The sequence below is a fragment of the Pseudopipra pipra genome, chromosome W (genome assembly GCF_036250125.1).
Source record: "Pseudopipra pipra isolate bDixPip1 chromosome W, bDixPip1.hap1, whole genome shotgun sequence".
In the NCBI taxonomy this organism is placed as follows: domain Eukaryota; kingdom Metazoa; phylum Chordata; class Aves; order Passeriformes; family Pipridae; genus Pseudopipra; species Pseudopipra pipra.
This window is the reverse complement of record NC_087580.1, coordinates 15634429-15646898: the sequence shown is the minus strand read 5'-3', so window position 1 is coordinate 15646898 and position 12470 is coordinate 15634429. Positions and strand designations below refer to the sequence as shown.

General features: G+C 43.6%; 1 long non-coding RNA gene across 1 annotated transcript; it reads right to left on the bottom strand.

The window, feature by feature from the left end:
- Positions 1–4382: 4382 nt before the first annotated feature.
- LOC135406167 (uncharacterized) lies at positions 4383–6582 on the bottom strand. Its single transcript, XR_010426187.1, has 2 exons — positions 5509–6582; positions 4383–4521 (listed from the first exon to the last, which is right to left on the bottom strand). It is a non-coding gene; the product is annotated as an uncharacterized LOC135406167 (long non-coding RNA).
- Positions 6583–12470: the final 5888 nt, after the last annotated feature.

Genomic DNA, 12470 nt, shown 5'->3' with positions numbered 1-12470 from the left:
GCGGTTTGTCCAGTGAAGTCTCCCTTTTATTGCAATAAAAGTTTATTTTTTTTCGTCGGCTCCTCGATCTCCTGGCTATTTCTGTGTTTCCCACTGGCTGGAATTTCAGACGACCACAATCCCATGGTCTCTACAGCCCCGGCTGTCCCGCACCTTCCCATCTCCAACAAGGTCTTTGCTGTGTGTTAGGAAGAGGTGGAGCAGCACAGCATTCCTTTGGCTTGTCAGAGGCTCCAGCCCCCTGGGCCAGGAAGTTGTCGTCACCGCTTTCTGGGAACCTGCTGGACTCTTGGTGCTTGGCTGTGTGGCTTCTCCAGCTGCCGCCAGGGCAGTTGAAGTCTCCACGAGAAGCAGGGACTGTGACCTGGAGGTTGCTTCAAGCTGCCTGTAGAGGTCTCCTCCCCATCTTGCTCCTGCTCAGGAGGCCTGGAGCAAACCCCCACAGCAGTGTGCCCATTCCCAGCCTGCCCACCCTTTGATCCTGACCCATCAACTCCTGAGTGGCTCGCCATCCCCCCCAAGACAGAGGTCGAGACCTTCCGAGTGTCACCTCCCCGAGATCTACGGATGTCGTCTCCCTGGGCTCCTGTGAGGCCCCGCATGTGGTTGCCAGCGCATTCTTCCCTCTCCCTTATGGGCCCTGTCCAATGCAGCCCCAGGGCAGCCCGGAGGAGCCCTGTCTGGGGCTGCGCTGGGGTGACCGGGGACACGGTGGGCTCACTGGGAGCAGCCTTCCAAAGCCCCAGAGCGGCAGGATGGTGCCCAGGCTCTGCTCAGGGCTGCTTTGGGCGTGGGGCCGTCTGCACGAGTCCTGCACGGGACCCATGTGTCCTGGCTGCCACGCCAAAGGGCTGCTTCCCCAGGCGAAAGGGACAGGGGAGTGACCCTGCGTGAGAGCCTGCACCTCTGGCAGTGACTCAGGCCCGGGGTGCCCTTTGGGTGCCCTTGGTGCCCTTTGGGCCTTGCTGGATCTGCTTGCTGCCATTTGCTGGGGCCACCCTGCACTCCCTCCCCATTCCAGGCAGACACAGGCAGGTGTTGGAATAAAATCTTTTATGCCGTAACCAGAAGAAAACTGTTAACTATATCTACGGAACGGCGGAGGGGGTCAGACAGAAATGCACACAAATCCACGGGATTGGCAAAAATGTCCGCTTTATTAGAGGACAGACAGCTCATATGCTGCCTGCGACACACAGACATGTGATTCTTCCCCAGGTTACATTGGATACATAAGGAAAACATACTGTGGTGTACAGTACTAGCTGGATATCAGCAGGTGTCCATAAGACTTGTTTTCCTGCCAGAACAACTCCTCCTGCACCTTGGCACAAGGCCTGCAGCCATAGAAGTGGCGCAGTAGTTTTTTACTCTCTGCACCCAGTCATGCCAAGGGGAAGGTCTCAGAAATGCAACTGAAATTGTTCACACAATTTCTGTCCACCGACAAATCCCCCGTTGATGTTTGAACAATTTAAATTGCATTTCTGTAACATTCCTTACTGTATCCATAACATCTCAATAAGCTCAAACATACAACAACACCACCATCACCAATAAACTCAACAACCTATTGACCCTAAGATGTGTGCTCTCAAAGTGTGCCTAAAAGTGCTTCTTTAAATATAGGGTTTATTCTTAAAACTTCCACTCTGTCCAGAACATCCTTGGAAATGGAACTCCATTAAACTCTGGGCCATATGTCTTCTGTTATTCTTTTTCACACCTTGGCCCTTGAATAACACAATGACATGATCGTATATTAACACTGGATCTTCCGTTTCTATTGCACTCTTTGCATACCATTCTATTGCAGCCCGGAGAGTTTGTTCAGGATTTCTTGCCATTTTATGGAAAGGTATCGGTGTATTTGTTTATCCAAAAGTGTTTGTGTAAGTGAATATTCACACATATACATGCATACATTTTCATTCATTCTCTTTCACACGGTGGCCACCATCATTCAAACACACATCACACAAACATATTTTTGAATCTCATTTCACTGTGTCTCATGAGTAATGAAACCATACTAATTCTCTAGTACCTTATGGTGTTAAAGCTTCTCCACCAAACAGGTAAACTTTCCTCCACCAGTACCCAGTGAATAATCTAAGATCTTAACCTTCTATAATCATATGCTTAAACATACTAAAAAATTGTGCTCCAACAAAACTAAAAATACTGTGCCTTAACAACACTAAAATGTGCTCATAATGCTGACAAATTGTGCTCCTGTAATACTTACTTTAAAGTTCGTACACTCTCTTAAATCCTTAATTTCATGTGCTTAAAAAAAACACTAAAAAGGTGTATATGACTAAGAAAAACTATGCTTATAATACCAAAAAGAATTGTGCTCCAAAAACTGTGTTCTAACAATATTGAGGAAACTGTTAGCCACAACAGCTCCTGATGTTACCATTGTTACCTGCAGAAAACAGCATCAACCTTGTTCTTTCTTTCCAAGGTTTCATTCATCATGCAGGCAGCTACAAACACCTGTGTACAAAAAAGACCTTAACATATGAAACAACTTTTGCAAATGAACTGAGGGGGTTGTCACCTGTTCTCTCCCCGTTTCTGTCTTGCAAAAGTGTTTTACAAATTCTTAAATCACTGACCCCTATACCAAATACATAGCATTGTCTGGCAACTTGGTAGTAGTTTTCAAAGTGGACAAGCAATTCACCCTTTCAAAGTTTTTCTCGTTTGGATATGATATAGAATTTTACCTCAAAAATTGTTATTGCACAGCCACATATAATTTTGGGAAGACTCGTAAGCCAAAAGGTTTCTGTCATATGATGATTCCAAATAAATCTTGCTACCCACTGTAACACTACTGAGATGAAACACAGAAAAATACAAGCACTACAAAATAGTTAATGTCTGATGTAGAGTTCCCAAACCACACCAGTCTGCCTGATCTTCACAAACATCACTGATGTGACATGAGCAGCACAGAAACAGATCGTTGTATACAGTGACAACCCTTAGGCCTCAGGATGTTAAAAGTTCTATAGTTTTCCATTGTCTTCCTTTCCCCTTAGTGACACGTCTGCCCTATCTCAGTCAAGAAATCATCTTCTAAATCTGCATCTAAACAGACATTCCTCTGCTCCACAATTTGCACAGGCAACACGGAGAAAAAAGGTGTTTTTCGCAGAGTGTGATCTTTTGGCAGCTCTGGATGAGTTGTGGGGAGAGAATCCTCCTCTTTCCTAGATACCAGTGACAAGCAGTCTGCAGTGGAGCTGCTTTCCAAACAGCTGAATGTTTGTGTACATTCAGTGGTAGACCTATTTCTATTTTCTCACTTTTTTCTCCTTGGCAAAGGCTGTTTGGTTCAAGTTGGCTGCCAGAATGCAGGAGCGCTTTTGATTCCTGAGTATGTTCTACCTCAGTGCTGGCTTCCTGCAGTTCATCTTTGTCCACTTCTTCATGCATCAGGCACAGATTTGTATTAAACTCACATTGAACTTCACAAGCTACAATATTAGTAGGTTTCTTTGGATTCTGAGATACACTAATGTCTTTAAAATCCTTTCCACTGCTGTCTTCAGTCACACTTTGGACTTTGGCTTCTGGATTGTCAGGTAAACTTTCAATCTGTCCATGTTTAATTTCCAATATATTTTTTTTTTCTAAGTTGATTGCACTACTGGTTAATTGGTTAATTATTTCTGCATCACTGTATGTTTGAATTCATAATGCTTCAGTGAAGACAAGTCTTCATCCTTGGATTCATATTCTTTGTGAGATATGAATGAAAGCACCTCTGGCATAACCTCTGCCAAACTATCTGTGCTTGTTTCCATACAGATTATCTCTTTTTCAGACATCTCTACTGGTGTTGCAGATTGGCTGTAACTTGCACTGGCAGCAACAGCTAAAGGGTGACATCGATATGTTGTCTCCTGTGAGGAAAAATCTGTCTCTGTTGTTATGCCTTCTGCAGATATTTGGTCATAATCCGTTTCTTGCATTGTTTCCAAATTACTCTCCCCAGACCTGAGGAGACATTCTGTAACAGTTGATTCTGCTCCATGTCCAGCCAGTGTCTGAAACTCATAGCTGCTTACTAGAGAGCAGTTCTTATTTGCTAAGTCACTGAGAAAGAAACCCTCATCAGGTGTTGGTATTTTTTTGTATTGGCAAAAGCTGCCCATGGTTTCCAAATTGGATGTGTTTTACTGCAGATGTCTGTGTTGAGGTCATATTATGAGCAAGTCCCATAGAAGATTCAGCAGTAGATGCACTGACAGATGCACTTCCCCTGCCTGAATCTGTCACACTTGATTGTGCCATCAAGTTATTATAGTCATTGTCAAGCTCATCTTTTGAAAAAGTTCGCATTTAAGTCTATGACAGTGAAAAAATACTGTTTGATCATTCTGTTTAATACTCAGCCTTAAGCTACATGTGCAGTTCAGAAGGATATAGAAGGCCAGATTCCAGCTTGCAGCCAGTTCCTTAGATGTGATCTACATCATCTCCTCGTGTTTTTAGTTCTTTTATCTATGAAATTTCGGTAAGAGAACAAAATTCACAACATAAGCAGCACAAAGGAAAACAAATAACTAGTTGTAAGAACATGTAACTCCATAATTGTGGAACAACAGCACAGAACAGGTAAAAACCACACCCATTATACTAAAATCCTAAATCACTCACAGGTTTTAATTAATTTCCCGAATGTAAAGCTAACTAAATCTAGCTTTGAGATCGTTATATTGGGAGGCAAACTAGAAAAATTTTACTAAATTCAACCTGACTCTAGTAGCTTTATTGCAATCTCTACTGATTTCCTGACAGATTATCATGTGGTCTCCAGACATTTCTGCTTTATAAATCAAATGGGCATAAAAAGTTCTAATTCACGCATCAATAGTTTTGCAAAGTGTAATTTAGCAATCTGCTCTTTTATTGGTATAAAGTAAACACACACATTTTGCATCTTGTTAGGTTATTTTAAAAATAATCTGAAATTCATGTAGTATAACTGTTGACATAACATCAGTGCCAAGAGAGATAAGTCAAACTTCACAGCATAGTGTGTGCCTGAGTAGTGTTTTTAGAAAAGCAATGAGGCTGTATGCTATATCAGCAGTTATAAAACATTTAAAAACATATAATACGTTTTGTTTGACCAAACTGCTCTGTACATACTGTACGAATCCACGACAGAAGATATATATTAAAATCTGAAAAAAAATGTACTTGCTGCTATGTTATAAATAGAATATTAACAATTGCTTAAACAGTACATGAAATGCAACTCAAAGTTGCAACTCTGTCATAAACACAGAAGAAAAAAAAAAGGAAAAAATAATGAATTCACTAAACTTGACCAAGGAAAAGAAATAATATCAGACAGGAATGTAAATTAACATCCAAATGTTAAAATCAGCTGAGTAAACCTTTTTAAATACAATTCTAAAGATGTGATTTCCACTGTCACAATAACTTCTCAGTTTATAACAGGAAGATAGAGAGATGTTTTACCTAAGAATCAAGGAAATCCTCAGCCTGCCAGCTTTCCATTTATCTTATTTGCAGATTTGTAGTTTTTGGTGTATAAGTTCTACTCTCTCCCTAGTTCTGAGAAACTGCTGGAGGTGGTTTGAGTCCCACCCAGTTGCTAAGCAACAAATGATCTCTATTGTGTGAACCTTATGTCTCCTCCTGCTAAGACTGAACACGAAATTTGGGCAGAAGTTCTTTACAGGGGTAAAATGTGACTAAAACCAAGGCAACTCACTAAAGCTTTTATATAAAGATTCATTCTCTGGGAAACTCTTAAAATTTCTTGCATGCTAACTTTTAGTAAAACACAATCTTTTAGTTTTAAGTTATCCACAAGTGAGCAGAAGGACTAAAGAGAGAGAGATTCTGCTTTCTGTTCTCAGTTACCGACATGCCTGGATTCTGCGGGGCAACTCCCCCGCAAGTCAGTCACCGCCGAGCTGCTGTTCCCCGGGCTGCTCCGTGCGCCGTGCAGCTCCCGGGGATGCCCGCAGAAGTCTGGCTGGCTCTGCAGAAGTAGCTGTCGGCGTTGCCTCTGTCGCTGAGGTGCCTCTGCCGCCGAGGTGCCCCTGCCGCCTCTTGCCGTGGCTGCCAGCGCCGCCTCCCCCACGGCCGAGCCGGCGCAGCGGCAGCCCCAGCGCGCAGCCCCCAGCCCTGGAGCGCGGCCTCAGCACCCGCACGCCGGACTCTGGTTTGAGTAATCCTAAAGAGAATTTTTATGCTTTTATGTGTACCCGAGACACTCTAACGGGAGGAAATTCTCCCGGACTCTCACCTCTGGCTTTTAACAGTTACTAACAAACGTATGGCCGCTTCTCCACACACACACAAGCACGGTACCGTTAACAATACAGTGAGCTCACAACAACGTTGGACACACAACACAATTAACACGAGAGTTAACAAAAATACGGAAAGGCAGTTCTCTAGCCTGCCTCTCCTGTCAACGAGAAGTGGCACTTTTTCGGTGTTGCTCGTTGTGCTAATATAGCATCTTCTAATGCAAGGCACAATAGCTGCTACTTTCTTTCATATGTACCGTACCTGGTTCTGCTTTTTTTTTTTTTTTTTTTCCGAAAACAGCGTCTGTTGCCATGGCAGCGATCCACAGTGGCTTTCTTCCGGGTTGCATGGTGGCTTCAGGCGCCAGCGATGCAGCGCCATCTAGGGACGCGGAGGCTCCCAGCAGTGTCGGTCCAGTTGACACATGCGCAGTAGCAGGCACAGTGAGGAGCGACAGTGCTGACTGCGCAGCCGCAAGAGAGAGCGGTGCCGCGGGCTCGGCTCCAGCTTCATTCTCTGCCGCTAGTGATGTTCCTGCAGCCCCTACACATCCTGCTGCTACATGCACGGCGCTAAACGGAGGTGATCCCGCTGCTCCTAAGGGTCCTAGCATTCGCAACTTCCACGTGGGGAGCCAGATGCTGAGCAGTCCCGAAAGCCCTCGTTTTCTAGACAGGAGCTCAACTCCAACAGATCACAGCACAGACCTAAAGCACTTTTGACCCTGAGCGGACAGAACCCCGTTCTTCTTGTCCGCACTTGTCTTCCCATGGAATGGAGAGCCGAAAAAAACCTCTCCAGGGTAGGGCCAGAACTGACAGGTTTACGGCAGAGGGGCAGAAATTGCCCTGTCATTGCCTCCAGGATGATATGCTTGCTCCAGGATCCTTCCATCAGGGAGCTTTTGTCGGATTGTTTGGTCAATTTTAGGTCAATTTCTATGGCTTTCAGCAATGTCAGCTTCCAGTGGTGAGAAGTCATGAGAGTAGTCCCCAGAATCGGGTGATGCCCCTTGGTAACAAGACTTTGTGTTTAAGTGGCAAATGTTTTTATTCACCTCCTGGCTTCTGCAGAAGTCTCCTGTTTTTCAAGACTCCTAGACTCCTAGAGCAGTTGGTGTTGGAAGGAAGGGACCTGAAAGCTCATCTGCTTCCAACCACCCCTCTGCCACGGGCAGGGACACCTTCCGCTCGACCAGCTTGCTCCAAGCCGCGTCCAACCTGGCCCTGAACACTTGCAGGGATGGGGCAGCCACAGCTTCTCTGGACAACCTGTGCCAGGGCCCCACCACTCTCCCCGGGAAGGCTTTCTTTCCCATATGCCATCTAAGCCTGCCCTCTGCCAGCGCCAAGCCATTGCCCCTTGGTCTGTCGCTCCAGTCCCTTGGAAACAGTCTCTCTTAGCCAAAGCCTTCTTGGTCCTCCCTGTTGTGTTGCAAAATTTGCAAGCTGATGTTGTGCCAGGTGGCACCAGCCAAGCCCTGAGCCAGGTGCAGGACCTTGCACTTGAGGTCTGAGGTCACTGGGGCTGTTGAGCCTGGAGGAGACTGAGGTCAGATCTCCTGGGGGGCTGCAGCTTCCTGCCAAGGGGCAGCGGCCATTTCTGCTCTGTGGGACCAGGGACAGGACCCGAGGGAACGGCCGGAGCTGTGTCAGCGGAGGCTTAGGTTGGACATTAGGAAAAGGTGCTTTCCCCGGAGGGTGGTCGGGCACTGGAACGGGCTGCCCAGGGCAGTGGTCACGGCCCCAAGGCTGCCAGAGCTCAAGGAGCGTTTGGACAACGCTCTCAGGCATACTGAATCTGAAAAATCGGTCCAAGAAACTGCTCAGAGAATTTTTATCTTTAAGCAGCAAGGTATTTGTTTATTCAACGTTGGGAGCAAGCCAGCTCGCGCTGGACAAACTTGCTCAAAGGCTTCACACAAAATCAGCGTTTTTATACAATCTTCAGATGTGATTAAATGCATATTCAAGTGATTACAACATCTATCAATACATATTAAAAATAGGTGGAGTATAGGCGGAGCTTGGGGAGGTGCTTCTCTTGGCTCCCCATTTCGGAGGGTAGTTCCCATCTTCCTCCATGGGGCAGGGGGCTTCAACTCATCTTCCTCAGCTTGACCCTTCTTCTTTTCCATTGTTCTTGACCCGCTCACTGAAGCTTGGAAAAAACCCTGGCTCCAGGCCTATTTCTCCTATTTAAATGTCTACCTGATCCTGTTGTATTTCTAATTTATCACCTCTAGGCCTATTACCTGTTCCTGTACTGTTCTCTTAAGTTTTGGTCCAGTAAGTAGAACAGAACGAGCACAGATCGTCTTGGATGTTGGTAGCTTGTTAGCAGGCCCAAATCTCTTAGTTAACTCTTTTGGGCCTAGCTTCCTATATCATTCCCCCCTTTTTGTTTAGAATTTACGAATTCCTTCGTCAAGTTCTAATGGATTTTGATAGGTATTCATCACAGCCCACATTATCTGCATCCTTCTAACCATGATGCTTGATTTGCACCATAGCCAAACAATTAGGACCAGTAGTAGAATAATGCCAGCTCCTAATACCAATATTGGATGTATGAAATAGTGAAACACTTGTGATGCTGTAGGGGAGTATCCTGTAAAGATATCCCACCGGTGATGTTCTCCCACTTTTTCCACTTTGGTTAGAACAGTTTTTATGCTCTCAGTGTCCTGTTCTACTTGCCAGAGCATTTGTCTAGTCGTTCTGTTTACTTCCTGGACCAGTTTTTCTATATCAGGATGTTTAAGCATTGCTTTAAAAAGATTAATGTTCATTCCTCTCTGCAATTTCGGTACATCATGATACATTGTATAATCAACTTCAATCAGTTGTCTAGTAGTCACTAGAATGATATAATCAAAGTCACAGCCTATTATTTTAGTAAAACAAAAAAATTAATACCACTCACTACTTCATGACAAATACCTATGGTAAAATTAACACAAAAGATTCTAACACATGCACAAGCATTTCCTACATAATAGACTTGTGATTGGGTTTTAGTATGGGGAAGCATTTCAAAGGTACACACACTATTGTCAGCATCTAAGCATAAATCTTCATTTTCTACTCCAGCATTTTCACAGATATATCCTAATTGTCCTTTAGGAATACATGCCTCAGTACTGACTGGCTGCCACTTTTTCTTGGTGTGATCGTAACTTGCCCAAACATTATGGTCTATGGGTCTGACAATTACATTTTGGTGTATGGCTCTTAATGTCAGGCTAGGAAAGATGGTCTTTTCTTTAGCTGCACTGATAGTGAGCACATAAGCTTCAATTTGTTCATGTTGAGGATTGTAAGTGAAGTTTCCTAACTGCCACCACGCTTGGTAATTTTTCTCAAAGTGTGTAGTAGAACTGTTTCTAGCTATTATTTCTCTTACTTCCTGTGGTAATATTCCTGAAGTTCCTTCTCTTAATATTCCTGCAGCTACAGACTGCACCCACTGTTGAGTTTGGAGACATTGTATTGCAAGTGCAAATCTTTTATGGATGACACCAGCATAGTCAATAATCTTGGTGAAATCTTTTGCAGTGGTTAGCTACTAATGTTAACAATTTAACTGCCAATGATTGTGTTTCTGCCAAAGTGAGCAAAGATGATCTTAAAGGGACTTTGAATTTTCCTAGATCAGATGTGACAGCACTTAGTTTATTCACTAATACTTCTTGATCTATGGTGTTTAATACACTTAATCCTGTGCCAAACCATCCCGTTACATCTCTTTGAATTCTGGTACAAGGGGATCTGGCCATCATCTATACATGCCAGTCTTTAAGGCTTTGTTGAATACAGGGCTGACAATCTTTTTGTATGTTTGATATGTTTACTTAAAGGTGTATTGGAACCCTTTTCAGTGAATATATGGGATCTAACAACAGCTTCTGCTCATTTGAGTGCTTAATTACATATGGTCCAGCATAAGTTAAATTGTGGACACTCTCACAGGCTAAAGAAGGAGTTGTAAAACTGGTGGTGGTCTTAGTCAATGGGGTGGTAGGAGATTTGCTGGTTGGTAATCTCATTGTTATATTTCCTTCCCTGAATGTCCACTGACACATCACAGAAACTGATTTATCTAGAGTGAAGGTGTGCCAACATTGATCAGCCACTAATTACATTTCACAGTAACGTCAGTTCTGGGTGACCATCTAATCCGTGCCTATTAAAACACTTGCATTGTATGGGGTACCAGGATTTTACCAATTATTCAGTACCCTTGTTCCTTGGAGGACTATAACAGATGGATTGTATTGGTTCAGTTCAGATGAATTCAGAATATCTGTATTTATAGCAAATCATAGACTAGAATTCCCATTATAGGCCTGAGACCATAATAATTTTGGGGCAAGAGTTTGATTTAACACTAATGTACTTATCAGTCCAAGGATCAGCATTGAGGAGGCTTGATAGTAGATGATTCCTCTCCCGAGGTCCATGCTTCCTCTGGAACTCTCTTGGCTCGAGAGTAGTGGATCCACGTGGGTTTCTCTTTCACCCGGATCGTGTGGAGGTGGTCATCAGCACCTGCTGGGGTCCATCCCACTTCTCCCGTAGTGGATCTCCTGAAAGATTCTTAACATATACCTGATCACCAGGGTTGGATGGATGTAGCTTACAATCAGGCTGCTTGGGTTGGTGTTCTAACACCACTGTAGCATTTTTCTGCAATTGTTTTCCTACAACCATAACATGATCGTACACATATTGATTACTGATTTGATCTACAGCTTCACTATTCACAGTTTGCATCATGTAGGGTCTGCCCAAGAGAATTTCAAATGGACTCAGTTTCCCTTTGGATCTTGGCTTGACCCTTAGCTTGATTAAAGCAATAGGTAAAGCTTGATACCAATGAAAATTTGTTTCTTGACATATTTTAGATTCATCTTTTCTACTTGCCCATTTGCTTGGAGTCTGTAGGGCATATGCAGTTGCCAGTTGATTTTTAGTGCTTTACTTATTGCTTGTACAATTCATGCACAAAAGTGTGAACCTCTATCTGAAGAGATGCTCTTAGGCATTCCAAACCATGGTATAATCTCATTCAACAAGACTTTAACCACTCCTTTTGATTCATTTTTTTTCTACATGGGAAAGCTTCAGGCCATCCAGAAAATGTCAGTCAAAACTAAGAGATAACAGGACCCCCCCCTTTTCTTGGGAGCTCAGAGAAATTAATTTGCCAAATTTCACCTGGGAAATGCCCTTTACTTATTGCCCTTTACTTATTGCCCTTTGGTGTATTTTTGTTCCAGTATTTCAGACGAAGTTCCCATTGGGTTGTGACTTGCTCTATTGTGGTAAATAAATTTGGTCCTGCTACTCTAGTCCTTAAATGATAATAGAGTGAGTCTAAGCCCCAATAGTTTTATCATGTTTTACTTTTACAAATTGCCACACTAATTTTTCTAACAGTATTAACTGACCTGTTTTTAGTTAACCTCATCTATTGTCTAACACCTTACCTTCATTTTCATGTATCCACTTATAATCTGTTTCTTGATATTCTACCTGTTGATCTGTGTCTAGTTCTTCTAGCACTAAAGCTGCTACTGATAGTTCTTTACTTCTTGCAGCAGCTAATTCAGCTTCTGCATCAGCTTTTCTGTTTCTTATTTCCAGGACAGTGTTACCTTTCAGGTGTCCTTGGCAGTGCATAATTGCCACCTGAGAGGGGAGTTGTACAGCTTCTAATAATCATAGAGTTTCTTCAGCATACTTCACAACTTTTCCTTGAAGAGTTAAAAGTCTTCTTTCTTTCCAAATTGCTCCATGAGCGTGAACTATGCCAAAGGCATATTTGGAGTCAGTCCAGGTGTTAATTTGTTTTCCTTCTGCCAATCCTAAAGCTCGAATGAGAGCTATCAGTTCTGCTTTCTGGACTGAGGTTCCTGCAGGCAAAGGATTTGATTTGATTACCTCAGTAGTGGTGGTCACAGCATACCCAGCCATCTTCACACCTTGTCTTATGAAACTGCTGCCATCGGTAAACCAGTCTTCTGCATCCAGGGGTGGTTCTTCTTTAAGGTCCAGGCAGCTGGAGTGCACTGCTTCGATGGTTTCCAGGCAGTCCTGCATGACAGGTGCAGCCGAGATTCTTCCTTCTAGGAATGAAGCTGGGTTAACAATGTT